At 42.0% G+C, this 15,594-nt stretch overlaps 1 protein-coding gene across 1 annotated transcript in view; it reads right to left on the reverse strand.

Moving 5' to 3' along the window:
• Positions 1-15,594, reverse strand: part of SHROOM2 (shroom family member 2) — a 127,233-nt gene that overhangs the window by 48,925 nt on the left and 62,714 nt on the right. The gene's annotated exons all lie outside the window — the stretch shown is intronic.

The raw sequence follows: 15,594 nt of genomic DNA on the forward strand, positions 1-15,594 counted from the left end.
ACCAAAGGCTTGTACGACATCTGCTCTTGAAGTTTTTTAAATGTACTTACGTATTTCACTTATGTATTTATCTTTTTTTTTTTTTTATAGCTAGTGGTTTGTCTAAGTTACACAATCATTCCCAAAGCAGAGAAAGTGTTCCCTATTCACAATTTATACTCTAAAGGCAGTTCTACATTTTTATTTTTTTTACTCATCTCCCTTTTTTAAATTTGGGTTATCAGACTGCCACTGGATTTAGAAAACAAAACCAAAGCTCACTATAAACCCAGAATCTTCAAAACAGATCCAATCTGACTACACGGCTTTTTGAAGTACATTCAAGAACATCTGATGAATTCAATGATAAATTGCCTTTCCAAACTCTGCATGCAGGATTATAAAAGGAGAGTATAATAATTCTACAGGGAAGCTGTAATTTCACTAGGAAGCGTTGCATCATTACTGTCACTAAAAAAAGAAGTAATTGTTTCCATAAACAAAAGCCTACTCTTTCTCGCATGACAAAAGACAAAACGGTTGAGCAGAGAGTCAGTTTGCTCTTCCTTGGCAGGATATGAAATTAAAAGAGTGAGTGGAGAAGCCAAAATATTCTTGGTGAAAACAAGTGGAGAAGATTCTGCTCAGCCACGTGATGCTCAGCTCCAGACAGTCCTTGCGTACTCCAAGGCCCCCAGACCTGTTTTCGGGTATGGGACAGAAGTGTTCCTTTATTCAGCTGCACAGAACATCGATGACTTTTCCATTGCTCCCTCTAATATTACTGACATCAGCGAGGCAAACCATAAATATGCATTTAGGCAAATTCAATATACCTTTTAGGCATCAATTCAGCAAAGAGACAATTACTTTAGTGTGATGCACCACGAAGGAAACACAAGACTAGTAAACTAGCAGAATACAAGCAACGTTTGGAGTATGAGGAGACGAAGGGTAGGGAGAGAGGACTTCTGCAGTAGTTTGCTATTGGTTTGGCAAATGGTAGGAGGGATTCAATCAGTGGGAAGGGGCAGAAGGGATGCACTTGTGAAGTCAGTACTGTACCTCATGGAACTTCTCAAGATCTTCATAAGATAGTTTCTCGCCACATGAACATCGCTTTCAGATGACATTTTCTGTGCTACAATATCCACCACCACTTTCATCTTCCTGAGGAGCCAAGCAAGGGGAGGAACAGACTGGACTGAGCTGTGACATGAGGCAAATCAACTGGACTAGAACTTACAGGTTCTGCTTCGTTTTTTGTATTAGTGGACATAATATTTTTGAGTTGTTTTTTTTTTAAACACATAATAAAATAGCCTGAACAGTCTAAAAATACTGGTGGGATACCTGGAAGGTAGAACCGGGTAGGCACCTGCTTTTGTTGCAGTCTGCACCTTGACTAAGAATTACTTGATTACGCACAGTCAACACTGCTTTTTGCTCGATTCTCACCATCTCATTACATTTACTATTTCCTGCACTTCAAGAAACAGTGTTTCTAACAATAAACCTTGGAAACGGTTTTGGAAATTGGAATTGGAAAAAAACAAGAGAATGAAAGACTCAAAACCAGAATATTTTGCGGAGAACTGAAGATGCTGGAAGCACAACATTCATATTCTAATGTAAAACCTCTGTATTAATTCCGAGTGACAGAATGAGATCATCCAAACCTACAACCCAGAAAATCTGTGCCATTAATGGAAGCATTAATAAAAGCATTTCACTGAAAGTGTCTTTCTACCAATGCTTTTACAAAAGCTGCTGGAAGGAAAATGCTGATAAGCTTTGAAGATATGATACAAAAGGAAAAACAATTTCTCTTTGCTATGAGCAAGCTGTTAGAGTGGTATCAATGACACGTGTGTGCAAATAGTTTAGCAATAAAGGAACCTTTCCCATAGAGTTTTTCAGAATAAATCTCCCCTTTTACAATTACTGCTTGGAAGTCTTTAAGAAAAACGGTCTGAATTTCACAGGGTAGAGAGATTAGAAATACTGCTATAGATTGCAGCAGCAATACCGATGAGATTGATTGGATATGAGAGAAAAAAGAGAAAATAAGCTTTTTTGACCAAGAAAGAAAAAAAGTAAATTAAACTGGGCAAGTCTGGGAACAACAACAGAAGTCAGAAAAATATTTGATTAAGTCAAGATGAAAAATTCAGATTTTTTTTCAGATCATTTGAGAATGCACACAAATGTATTCTTTTTTTTTCTTTTTTCTTTTCAGAATCAGCAAGTCTGCTCAAATTTGAGGTGCATGCATCAGAACTGAACTGAAATTTAAAAATGAAAATCAGGCAGAAAATCAGATAAAGTAAGTGAAGGACCTCAGCATACAATGACAGTATCAATGAATAAGAGGTATTTCCTCAGATGTATTCAAACTTACAGTAGGTAATGTTCAGGTAAAAGGTCAACGGATACAACAACAGATGTATTTCTCCCCCAAACCAGAATTTTCTGTTTTATTCTCACCTACCAAACAGCTTCATGCAGCTTTATCATACACATTTTTGCATTCAGAGTCCCAGAGCTAAAGAAAGAAATGCAGTTCTAGAGAACTGCATCCCGGTGAAAAGCAGTCCCCAGGATTTATTTCACTGTTAATGTTTCATTCCAGCCTTCTGCTGAATCAACAAAGGTGGCAATGCCTGGCTGCTGGCTCACATGCAAACGCAAGGCTGCAAATCTTGAGGTTTAAGTAGCAGCAGCTACACATAAAAGAGGTTGAACGGTATTTCTGAAACACCAAACTGGGCTTTCATTCCCCATGTCTCAATCACCTAGTTACTGGCGCCTCCTCTTTAGCTCAAAGAAGTGTTTTTAATACTCGCAGTGCTTACATACTCACAGAAAACATATTCTGGCCTATCTTAAGACAAAGCTAACTCCTACAGAACAATTCCTACAAAGATTTTTCATCTGAAACTTTGCAAAGGACTCTCCCCATAAAAATGAATTACGAATCACAATGGTGAGGCATTTTAACTAAGACCACCCAACTATTTTCTGTTTTAAAGAGTATGTTCTATTATTTCACGTCATTATTTTGACTAGAATTTACCACTCTGTGTGACTACTTCGCATGTTAAATGTAAATAATGTTTTAGAGATGGCTAAGCATGTCTTGAGTGATAAACAGAAACCTTGTTCCATTTCAGCAAGAGCCAGCCACCACCACTTCCAGGATGCTGTTTTTGCTAACAGAAAGCATCGCAACCCTGTTGCAAGAAGGTTTTTAAAACTCCGCATCAACACAAAGTGGTCTGCCCGTCAGCTTTTTTACAGCTTCAAAGGAAATTGGACAAAAATGCAACGAGCAAGCAAAGCTTATGAGTCCCTTTCTCATGTTATTGCAGCCACCAGGCTCACAGTGTTCCCAAGGGACTTTCTCCCTCCGTCTCCCCCTTGGAGAGCACCCGGGAAATGAAGCCTGTCTCATCACAGGGAGGAAACCAGACCCTCCAAATGCAGGAATCTGGCTATTATTCTTCCAAAATCAAATATAACTCCACTTTAGCTCTCCTATTTGATTACTTTTTTAAAAATATATTATTTTTATTTTTTACAATAACCAATGAAAATGGCATAGTGGTCTTCTGCAACCCTGGAACAAATTACCTGATCATGTTTTTCTGGATTCTGCAGCTCTCAGACTGCAGAATTCAATGCCCTGCTTCAAATCAGTAATAATCGCTTATAATTCAGATTCACTGTGTCCAGTTGAACCCAAAATAGGTATTTTATGACAGTACTTCCGAATGCAATGCTTTATACTGTTCATCTCTATCAGCTGCACCAGGAAACAAAACCTGGCTTTACACAAATATATATATATATATTTTTTTTAATAAAAATAAATTTAAGAGGAAGGACAAGCCAGTGGCTTCAGTCAGAACTGAACAGCAGCTGGAAAGAACTCCTGGATACTGTCAGGAGTAATTTCCTTAGTTAAAACTGTTGTAGTGATTACGTTAAAGACTCTTTAAAGCAAATATTATTCAGATTTCAGCCACTTTACTCTCATTTCTACAGAACATTTTAAGTCCCAGAGCTGCAGACCACTGTTCCATGGTTGTGAAGGTGCAACTTCCCTGCAAGTCCCAGAATTTGGGAACCAGCAAATTTAGTTAAATTGAACAGCTGCTATCAAAATAAAACTCTTCTCCCTCCACCCACTAAGATGCATCTCAGACTTTTCAGGAAGCTCTCCAGTGCTTTAGTTAAAACGTGGAGTTGGGCTATTTTAAACAGTTGTATCAGGAGGTACAAACTACTTACAGTTGGTTATTTTAAGCTTCATATATGGCCAGAAATTTGTCCTGGTATCAGAGCAAGGTAGATGGCTGTGAGAACGCAGCAGCCCAGTCTGTACACCAAGGATACAACAAAAAACCCTGAGATGTCCTTAGGACTGCCAGTCCCATGTCAGCCAACCAAGGAACTCTACGATAAGCTCTCTTTGGGATCTCCTCAGCAAGCTCCTCATCCACCAGTTTTTCTTCCACGTTGAGACAATTGCAAGACTTTGCAGTGGCAGCACAAGTGCCCTTGATTATTCCCTTGTAAATCCCAAATGACTTTGTAGTTCACCTCCACTCCTTTAAAACAGCATGAATATACTGGGCCAGACATACAAACTCTTGTTAACATTTTTTATAAATCCGTAGGTCCTGTGGGAGAAAAAAGAAAAGATCCTCCCAAACTGTGGTGTGGTTTTTTGTTTATTTTTCAGTTCACAAATCTCATGCTTCATGGATTAAAAGACACTAGCAGAGTAACTTATGATGCAATTAAATGAATATGTAGGAAAACACTGTAAACAAACTACCAAATCACTTCATTAATAAAAAAACACTATTCAGATTTTTTAGTCTTCTGAATCCTTGGAGGAAAAAAGGATGCTGGAAACCACCACGAAGATGCAGTTACTCACAAGGGCCTCAAATAACAAGAAGAAATAGCAGTGTCACCCCATTTCCTTCCCAAACCAGTCCAATGTAATTTTAGCTGCAGATCGTGAAGACCCCACCCAGCTGCCTAACCTGGCAGCTCACAACTAGAGCGAGACAATTTTGGGGGTTGAAGAGAAAAAAGGATGAAATCACCATCTGAACAAATCAGATGTTGTTTGGAATGAGCACTTATTTGGTCAAAATGTCTTCTTTCTTTCTCCCCCCACTCCAGCAGACAAACAACATTCCTTTCTGTAGAGTCTTTAAGTAGTCATCACCCTCTGCAGACAAAGACATCAGGTATTTTCTCTCTCAGGCAACTGTATTTGTAGAATTCAGATTGCTTCACGTTACCTGAGTCACTACTGGCAGAGATATCTACCTGCCAGGGTAATATCTCAAGTCTGGCAAAAGAAAACAACAAACCTCTGTAAGGAATGTGAACAGCTTCTTAATAATTCAATACATCCATGAATCATCCTAATCTAGGTTCAAACAGTTGTTATCAATTTCATAAAGAAGCTTTGCGATAAATGTAATACAATCCCTTTCTTCCCCCTTGTCATTTTAAGTGTTTCCCTATATACCTGTCGGTATCTTTGTATGTAACAGAAAACTAACAATGGGAAAATGTGATTTTAAAAGGAGGCCAAAGCACATAAAACATGAGATTGAACACCCTGCCTCAACACAGGTTGTCTCTCACTTTATCCCTTCCTCTCTTCCTCTGAAATGGAGAAAGGAAGGGTGGTGGTGGTGGTGCGTAAGAAGAAAAAAGGAAGAAAAACATAGAAAGGCCCTGGAAATTTTTCATTCAACAATCCCATATTAAATGATCCTACGCATACAATTAAGGAACTCCCACAATATATTTTGAAAACAAAAACCTCTTTCCCTTCACTGTCTGTCATTCTTAAGCAATACAAATGATTCAAAAAGTTTATTCCTAACTCTTTTTTCTTCTATACATATATGTGAAGTCACTTTCTAGCTTTCCGAAGTTCAAAATATGCCCACAGCTCCTCTTCCGGGTTGAAATACATAGGCATCAACCACCTGTCTTGGTCTTCCCACCATACCTATGCCCTGCTAAACCTGACCCACACCCACTTCTGAACGTCTCCCTGCTTGCTTGCCAGGGCCTGAATCGCTTTGCTTCCTTTTTGTAATGCTGCCTTTCACTCAGATTCAGTCTTGGATGCCCTAACTTCCCGCTGTCCCGAGCCTAGACAGCAGCAATTCAAATGCTTTTTTCCCCACTACAGCCTATGCCAGTGTTCAGACCACCCATCCAGGAGGGCCTTAAATGTCCTTTCAAAGAGGGACAGTAAATTTCAGCTTTGTTACAGTGAGACATACCAGTGACTGCATAAATCCCTCTCAAAAGGGAAACAGTGGACCTTCCTAGCTAAGGCAGACAGTTAAGGACTTGAAATTGTTAAGTTAACTGTGTGGAGGCTTCAAAACCTCACTTTTATAGAGATTAAACTGAAATGGTGCAAAATGCCTGTTCATGGTGAGAAGTAAACCCAAAAAAACTAATGGAAAATAGCAATTTACTAAGTATTTTAAGGCAATGCCTTTTAAATCTAATAGCTATCTAGTGAGCTTTATAAAAACAGCACACCTCTTTTCCTTTCTTTTACATGTACTCCCTGAATACAGAGAAAATCTGAATGGAACTTTATTTAGGATGAAAAATTGTTGAGGGTTGTAATATTAGGTGTCTGATGAAGATTAAATGCAAATGCTTTCACATCATAACTGATCAAGTGCTGCTTATATGAGATTTTAAAAGCTACTCTAGTCTGCCAGCAAAATAACATTAAAAAAGTGAATTTATAAGATCAAGTTCTTGATATTAAAAAAAAAACTGTCAGCAGCAATTTTAATGTTAGGTTGTCAGGTATGGACTGGAAGGGCTAATATGTATGAAGTCAAATTACTGCTGGAAACACCCAAAACCACACCAGGGTTTTTATTTCAAGACTCCGCTTTTCTCCATTAGCAGCAGCACACAACCCATCTGTCTGTTAGAGCAACCTCTCCTGGCATATTAGCATCTTTTCTTTTGGGAAAATCCGCTGTGACATACTTCACTGGAATGGGATGAACCAGCGATGAAAACTAATCAGCCTGGTTTATGAGAAAACCCTTCTCTGACCGCAGGCAGCTGAGCCCCACTGCCCACATCCCCTCGTCTTGTGACAGCTCAGTAGCCACGGGCGAAAAAGCCCAGACATCCACGACAGTGCACGTAACATGCAGGCACAAACTGCGGTAGGTGATCAGCTGAGACAGCAAGCAGTTGGGAATCGCAAGCGCTGCAGAAATCCACACACGGGAATTAAAAATAAAGAATAAGGTTTTCACGCAAAGAAGAAAAGTCATTAACAGCCTTGTCATCCGAGGACAGGTCCACTACTTACCTAACACACTTGACACTTCTCAAAATGTGATTTTGATGAGTGCAAAAATATAAAAGTTGGGCTCCTAGTCAACTTTGTGAATTCCTCTAACTTACCCCGTAATAAGGTATTATCCTCGCTGGTTAAAATCTATTGAAAACATGCTATATTTGAAGAAAAACGTATCCTAACTGAGCAAAGCTGTTAACAACTGAATAATCATGGAGTAATGAGCAAGTCTTGTTTAACAGCAGTCTACACAAGTACCACAAGTGTACGCGTTTGCTTTAAAAATAGGAAAATAAAAGAAATCTTCAAGGGCACAAACAACTGTATTTACAAATTTGGAAAATCTTACTTTCCAAAGAAATGAGCAAGCCGGGAGGAAAGGGAAAGGAAGAAAACATTATCTCCTCCCTGGGAGGACCAGGTTGCTCCTCCTCCCTCCTGTTCTGCTTCCCACTGTCTTTGGGGGTCCCACCTGCTCTCCGGCTCACTACCCCTTGTTTGTAAAGCCTTGGAAGGCAACAAATGTCGCAGGACAAGGCGATGACATGTACACCCATTTTTTCTGTTTCTGCAATGCTGCTGTGAATGGAGAAGGTGGGCTACCCACTCTAACGTCATAAAGTAATGTACAGCTTTGGCCACCTGAAGGGAAGGTGCGAGAACAGACTTATTCTCAATCACCAGCACCCAGAAACTTACTCTATCATTCATAAATTTACAAGTAACTATGAGAAGAAGCATGCTTTGTTCCATCAAAATCCACAGGACATTTCAGAAGTACAGAAACGAGATCACCACACAAAATAATCTTCTCAAAAAGAAATCCCTGGTCTCTCTTAGCTCCCTCTCTTCCAGCGTATCCAATGCTGATTTACCCCGACACATCCTACACTGGCAGGTAAGCTTTCTCCAGCCTGCAGACCTCAAAATAAGCATCTTGAGCTCTGTAAAATCAAGCTGGATTCACAATACTATAACTCTAAATTCCGAGGCATAAAAACTAACCTCAGCACATGCTTTTCCTTCAGGTGGGAATTATTTATCCTGCTCTGAAAATGTGAACTAAGGTAGCGGATGCCAGTAATTCATTTTTAAATGACTTGTCAAATATTTTGACTTCTTGTGCTCCAATCCACTTTCCAGACTCTCCACTTTGGGAAGTTGGGTGGTACGCGCCTCTGAAATACAGAGGCTACACTGACACATCGAGGATGCAGCACTAGTAAAAAACCTAGTCACAAACTGTCTTATTCCTGATTTGGAACAGCTGCAAACAGGTCACAAGCAGCTTCTGCCTTCTCCAGGGAATGATAACCAGCCCCTCTTGCCTGGTCTGAAGCTGTAATATCGAGATGCCCACCTTGCTAACAGGGAGATAGGCATGTCCTGACATTGCAAGGCCAACAGTGCCACACCAGGGGCTGAACACAACTGTTTCCCATTTCCTGAACTTCTGCATCACTGCTCTAACTTAATCCTCCAATTATTTCTAAGTTAGAGCAACAGGCAAATTCTGGCTTTTCCACGGCTATTCTGAAACCTTTTCAAGTTCCTTACCACATCTCTTCTCCCAAATACAGCAAAAGAAATTACTTTGGTTCAGTGAGAACCAAGAAAAGGAATACCAAAAGTAATACCAGCCAACAAGACCAGCAAGGGAATATAGAGAGAATGACAAACTTGTGCCCCCATTTCAAATTCTCTACCTGAAAGCCTTTTCTAAACCTCTGTTGAAACCACACTGACTGCAGTGGTATGGAAGTGCAGAGGATAATGCAACCTCAGCTGCATATTATGTGGTGAAATCGTTCACAAAGAGGAATGGCTAAATAAGACTCACTGCAGGAATGGTACTTAATGAAATAAACATTTAAAACACAGATCTCCATTACCGATGATATAGTCCTTTAAGCCAGAGAAGTCCCTGGCATAAAAATTAAAAAGTGACTCAACAGGAGCACATGGAGTCTTTCTGCTCATCTGTTTAAGAGCTTACATTCGTTAAGTATTCCAATATTGTGTCTCAGTTTATTCTCGCAACAGTCAGGCTTCTCAAATAATCTTCCAAATAAATTCTGGCCACGTCACACAACATCCAAGACCCATTTAATCCAGCTTAGCCACAACTGAGACAAAAGATGAGTGCAATCCTGTAGAAAAAAATACAATATATCCCATGTTAATAAATAACTGAATAAGCTTTTTATGCAGAAACTGTCCCTCAAGGCATCTTGGTTTCAGAAGGACAACAGAGGTTTAAAAGGAAAAGCTGCTGCACTTAAGAAGAAAAAACAGTAAACAGAAAAGCCACTTCTGTAGGAGCCCCTTTGGGACTCCATATACAAGTATACGTAAAAATTTATAGTGCTCCCACTGAATGGGGTATTTGGAGATAGCCGTGCAACTGTAAATCACTATGTAATATATGGCACTGATTTAAAAAAAAAAGGATTTTTACTGTCATAATAACTATTTTCAGATTAAAACAGACATTAGGCCGAAGTCTTGGCATATTACAGAGCTCATAATTTGGGCATGCAGTCTCAGCTGCCCTAACACGTTGGAAACCTGAGGCATAAGATGGTTATAGTTGCACAATCACCTTCTGAGGCAATCTCTCCCTCCTTACCTCCCAGGGGTAGCTCAGATTTCAGGTGGAGAAGCTAATTGTTCAGTTCCAAGTTACATCCCCTTTTTGTCTCCAACTGGTGACTGCAGCTGTAACAGTATTATAACGAGAAGCAGTTCTATTTGAAACATTTATTGCATCCATCTACGATTTCTCCATTGGCCAAGGACAGATATTTGCCTGCAACGCCTTGGACCTCCTCTCACCTATGCACACGTTAATCTGGACCCAATTTCTTCATTGTTTTGTGTAGAGACTCTGAACTAGTGTAGAGGGGATCTGCATGGGCAGGTCTGACCCTGTCGCTGCTGACAACCAGAGGTCCTACCAGCCTGCAGGGCTGCAGATCTCTGCCTTATCCTGCCACAAGACCGTGCGGGTACGGACACAGTGGTTAGGCACGACAAAGATCCAGCTGGTGGCCACAGAAGCAAGAATGGGTAAGAATGATTTTTTTTCCCCCACATTGTCTCCTTTATGGATGAGTATCAGGGTCATCCAGGAACAGGGATGCTCTTCTTCAGGGACTAGTAGCTGTGCTTGAAGAAGACGGGTGCCTTTGCTCTTCCACACACAGTGCTGTACTTACAGGATTCAGACTTGTTCCTGTGTCCACCCAAACGAAACCTTCCTCCCTCTGTCATGAGCACAAAGCAGGATGTCTGAATCCTGAAAACAGAGGGCTTGATTCCTCCACTCCTCTTGCTGCCATTCCAGAGATGCAGACGCGAACGTGAACTCTGCCAAAGCGTCACCCGCGGCAGCCACCTCGCCACCCACTGCCGCTGGACAGCAGTGGTGGGAGCGGACAAGTTGCCAGCCTGAGCCGCTGGCCCAGGTAAGGAACCAATTTGAGTCCAACCACAGAACAAACACACTCTAGTCATAAGTAAATTTACGCCAACCAAAAAATAAAAATCCTACTTAATATTAACAGCAGCAATGCTGTTTCCCTTGATTTGGATGCCTGAGGAACACATACAGGTCTTATTCTGAGCAGACGTGTGGCAACCTTAAAACTTTTAAAACCCCTTAGAGGTGGATGTTTAAAAGTCACCAGACAACTCAGATTTCTGGGATTCCCATGGTAGAGCTGATATTGCTTAAAGGATAATGTTCTTGCAGGCTTTGAGGCTTATTTTGCAGAAACTGAATGTGCCAAGATATGCACCCAGTTTGGGATCATTAGACTTGAAAGCTGGGTTCAGTGACTGCACAGAAAAATAAAAGCTGTTCTCCAAGCAAGACTGAAAACAGAACCACTTCACAGCAGTAACAACGCAAATTTTAAATATATTATTCCTCTCCACCCCACCTCACACTACCCCCTTCAGATCTCAATCTTTAGTCACCCTAATTATCACTAAGAATAAATTTTACAAGAGAGTCAATCTGGTAAAAATAAAACTAAAAAAAAACCGTGGTTGAAACATCTGTTTGGGTACAAAGAAATCAAATTAGAAACCACATTGTTGATTTTGCAGAGCCCCATCAGTCACAATAGATGTAAAAAAGCTGTAACTAATATTCATAATTACTCCTACTGATAAAACCTTTGTTAAAAAGCAGGGATGAGGGTTACCAGCATCCCTCTACAATGACTGAGTAGTTTAATAAGTGAATTAATCTGTACACTCCTCCCTGCATAAACCAAGGTATGGATCCTGATGTAGGGTATCTATGGAAAACCTCACAATAAATAACACTGGTGTACCTACAGTTGCAAGTTGTGTCTACATCCCTGTTTTTAAATCTGGAGCTCTCAGTACGGTTCTTTGTATCCGTGAATTCTCAGCTGTTTGATTGTTGGTACTAGATTTTGTCTCCTGCTGGAAAACAAAACTGGGTTGTAACACTGGTGTAAGGGTGGTATAAACTTCCCTGAGGGAGCTTTAAACAGATTCAAAGAAAAAGAAAAGATGTCTTTAATATATAAAAACAGCATTCGCTGAAGAAGGAGATGCACTGAATACCACATATGTGCTCCAAGTGACTAATGAAACTCCAATATTTTATAGCTTCACTTGAAGTTCAGTGAGGTCAGAAAAAACATGTTATGTGTTTTTATGTGCCACTCTCTACCATGCATTACTACTCTTCATAATAAAACAACAGTAACCCACAGAAGTTGACCGTAACTCTCCTGGGATCCTTCCCCACAAACACAATGGGCAGCTCCTGTCTGAGCAACTCGCGCTGGAGGGAAGCTCCATTAGCCTCAGGAGATTAACGATTTCTCTAATGGAGTTGTCTGGCCAGCACTAAGCAGATAGAGACAGAAACACGCCCTGAGCTCTTGCTCTGGCACCCCACCTTCACAGCATATGTTCTTGAAGAGCAGGAAGCAGTGACTGTACGAGCAGTGAGAAAAAAAATCGCCCTCTGCCAAACCTGTCATTTAACAGCCCCCCTTTCACAGAACTGCAGAACTGTATTAAAATTTTTGTTTTTCCAGTTTTGCTCATTACTCCATATACCTCTCCTCCCCAGAAAGAAATCCCACAACCCTTTCTCTAGATGTACGGGCAGGAAACAAAAATAGTTTTGGTCTCACACCGTGTACCCGCATTCTTGCTTCCTCTTGCAGTGTTCCGTACAAATCCTGTGCATCCCCGTGTGACCTCCCAACTTGAGCTGTGCGTGTTGGCCAAACAGCTCAAAGCCAGGGCAACTTTCTCCACTGGATTTCCTTTTCACACCAATAAAAGCTAAAGACTGAAAAACTCTCCAGCCTTAACACTCCAGGTTTCTCCAACAGACTAACCCTGCTACTCCACTTGTCCTGATGACAAGCACCTGCAGGCCGGGATGAAGGGAGCGGTCCGCGAAGCGGAGCTGCAGACCTCCTGGAAAGCAGTGTCTGTGAACCAGCCTCAGCGTACGGCCTCGCCGGGCGACGAGTGCTTCTGCTCAGCGACACGGAGCGCGGTGAAGCCAGGTCTGTGCCAGAAACAGGAGGCAAACAGGCACAGAGACAACAAAATGCTCCTCGCATAGCCACCTCCCCTCTCCTGCACCTGTCGACTCCACTTCAGCGATCCTATTACGAAACTTTAATCAGACACTATCAACACTGCACGGCTTTTCGTTTTTCCACGGAGCAAATAAGACAGGAAAAAGCCAACCGAGCCGTGCCCCGAGCACTTGCATTCCCCAGGCACAACCACCGGCACCAGGGGTGGCGAGCTCCGGAGCTGACGGGGTGCCCGTGCCCCATCCCCAGCACCGCCGCAGGTACCTACCCGCAGCCCCAGCCCGGGCAGCGCCTCCTCCCCGGTCCCTTCCTCAGGCCCAGGCCCTGCTCCCGGCCCCATGGGGCTGCCCCAGGCCTGCACGGCACACGTGGGGCGCAAACCTGGGCCCCGGCACCCAGCAAAAGCGGTGCAGAGCCGGCACCCTGCCGGCCTCCAGACGGAGACTGTACTCCTCCTCCTCCCGCGCTAATCCGTGCCGGCTTAGGGGATATAATTAGATTGACGAAGGAGCCTCGTTACCGCTCCACGCCGAGGGGCCGCGGCAGTTTTGGCTGGGCATGCCGGTGAGCCTGCGGGCCGGGCCTGGCACACACCGCCCGGGAAGGCGAGGAAGGCCTGGACAACTGAACCGCGGCTCTCGTGGAGGAGCAGGAGGGGGGCCAGTTCTGATTTGCAGTGGTGTTTGAAATGGCACGTGGAAAACATGCCGAGATTGCACTGTTGAAAGTTATTTCTGACAACCGTTCGCTTTGCTTTTGCAGTGTTTGAAGTAAATACGCGGGTTAGCAGTCCCGTCTGGGACGCTACATGGTAAAGAAGTTAGTGTCACCTAGGAGATTACAAATCTGCTCGAGCAGCAAAGCTAAAAGAAATCTCCAGAGCACCTGGGCCTCTTAAGATCCAGTGGGCTTTCAACAGCATCTGAGAGTCACAGACATTTTTCCTATACAGCTTGCTTTACATTAAAACCAGCCAGTCTTCTCAGTGAGCAGCACTTCTCCGACAGGAGAGGTGGCCTGTGATATCCCCAGAAATTAATAACCGTGGTACTCAGAAAGGCAGTGGAAATCATCTCTGCCTATGGCAAAAAGTCACAGCTACATCCTGCGATTCCACAAGGAGACTCACGAAATCCTGGGGAACTCTTCCAAAGGCCAGTTTATTGTAGTATCTTTTGAAAAAATAAACTTTATTCCATACTCACACTAGCACTGCCCTGCAGCTGGCCAGATATGTACATGTAAGCTTGTTATGGTTGCTGACCACCATCAGAGCTGAGGATGTAAAAGATACAATAACAGGCCGCACAGAGCTTAGTCAGGGGAAGATTAAAAAATACCTATTTCTACTGTACCCTTAGATCAATCCAGGAGAAAGAGAAGGAGAAATATTCTTCTTAGATACTAGAAAATGTGCTCAGAGCAGGTTTTCCTTAGGTTCGTTTACCCATCACACAAAACACACAATGACTACACATTTGCATTGGTTCTGTGCTGTAACATAGCAGAGTGACTGCCACAAGAAACTTGCTTCACCGCAGCATTTTTACCAGTGGACTGACCCACATCCTGAGTACAAACAATAAACTTTTGCACAGGTCACAGGAGGATGCGCTGACAATAAAGGAAATGCTGGAAGTCCCATGGATTGCCATAAATCCTCAAATTCGGGAGGGAGGAGGAGGTGGGGAAAAGGACAAGAAGCGGTCTTATTTTTTGCATTTTAGCAAGAAATCTAGTTTAGGCAGCATATGACAGAGTTACGCAATTACAAAGTCGTCCTGTAGCACCACCGTGTGAACTTGCTGGAGAGTTAGATGACGTATGGCTAAAACCTTCCCAGCCAGACTGCAAGAATCTATCCAGAAACGACTGCACTTTGCGTAAAGGTGAGAGGGCACTACATTCTCACAAATGGTAAACCCACTCTGTAATTAGCTGGTTTTCCAAGTAACCTGAATGAAGGCAACTCAGCATGACCCCTTGCTTATCAACAACCGTGCACACCCACTGAGTCCACAGACAGGCTTTCATTTGATGGGTTACTTTTCTGACATTGTTTCTAAAAGTCTAAAAAAAACTATTATCATGTGAATGAGGATGCACAGTCCGGGTGACAAATACTATTTTATACTTGGTGGCTACTCAGTAAAAGAGAGATGTAAAATCAAATTGAGAAAATGACTTTGTTTCCTGAATTTCCAGCAGCACGTCCATTTTCACTCTACATAACAGAATAATAAATCATGCATGTGAGTACTGCTGAATGCACTATGTGAAGAGTTAACAGTATTAGAATTACATTGGTACAGTGGTAAAAAGAGGGGAAAAAAAGCAAAATAGTGAGCATCTCCTTAGTTTTAAAGAAACAAAAATCTGAACTTAAAACCATTGTTGGATAATAGGATTTTTAACTTGGCTTTCAGAAGCTTTACTTCAGTCTTCATCTGCCATCAGGTGCTGATGTACTGTCAAGCTAGGCTGAAGCCAGAAGAGTAAACGAATAAAACAAGCTCACCTTAACTTCACTACAAGAGTGCTGGACATGGCATTTTCTGGAAAATCGTTGTAAATAAACAGTCAGATAATCACTGTGAAAGTGTTTTTAAGAGTAGCTGAAATTTTAAA

Source organism: Cygnus atratus, chromosome 1 (assembly GCF_013377495.2).
Source record: "Cygnus atratus isolate AKBS03 ecotype Queensland, Australia chromosome 1, CAtr_DNAZoo_HiC_assembly, whole genome shotgun sequence".
Classification (NCBI taxonomy): domain Eukaryota; kingdom Metazoa; phylum Chordata; class Aves; order Anseriformes; family Anatidae; genus Cygnus; species Cygnus atratus.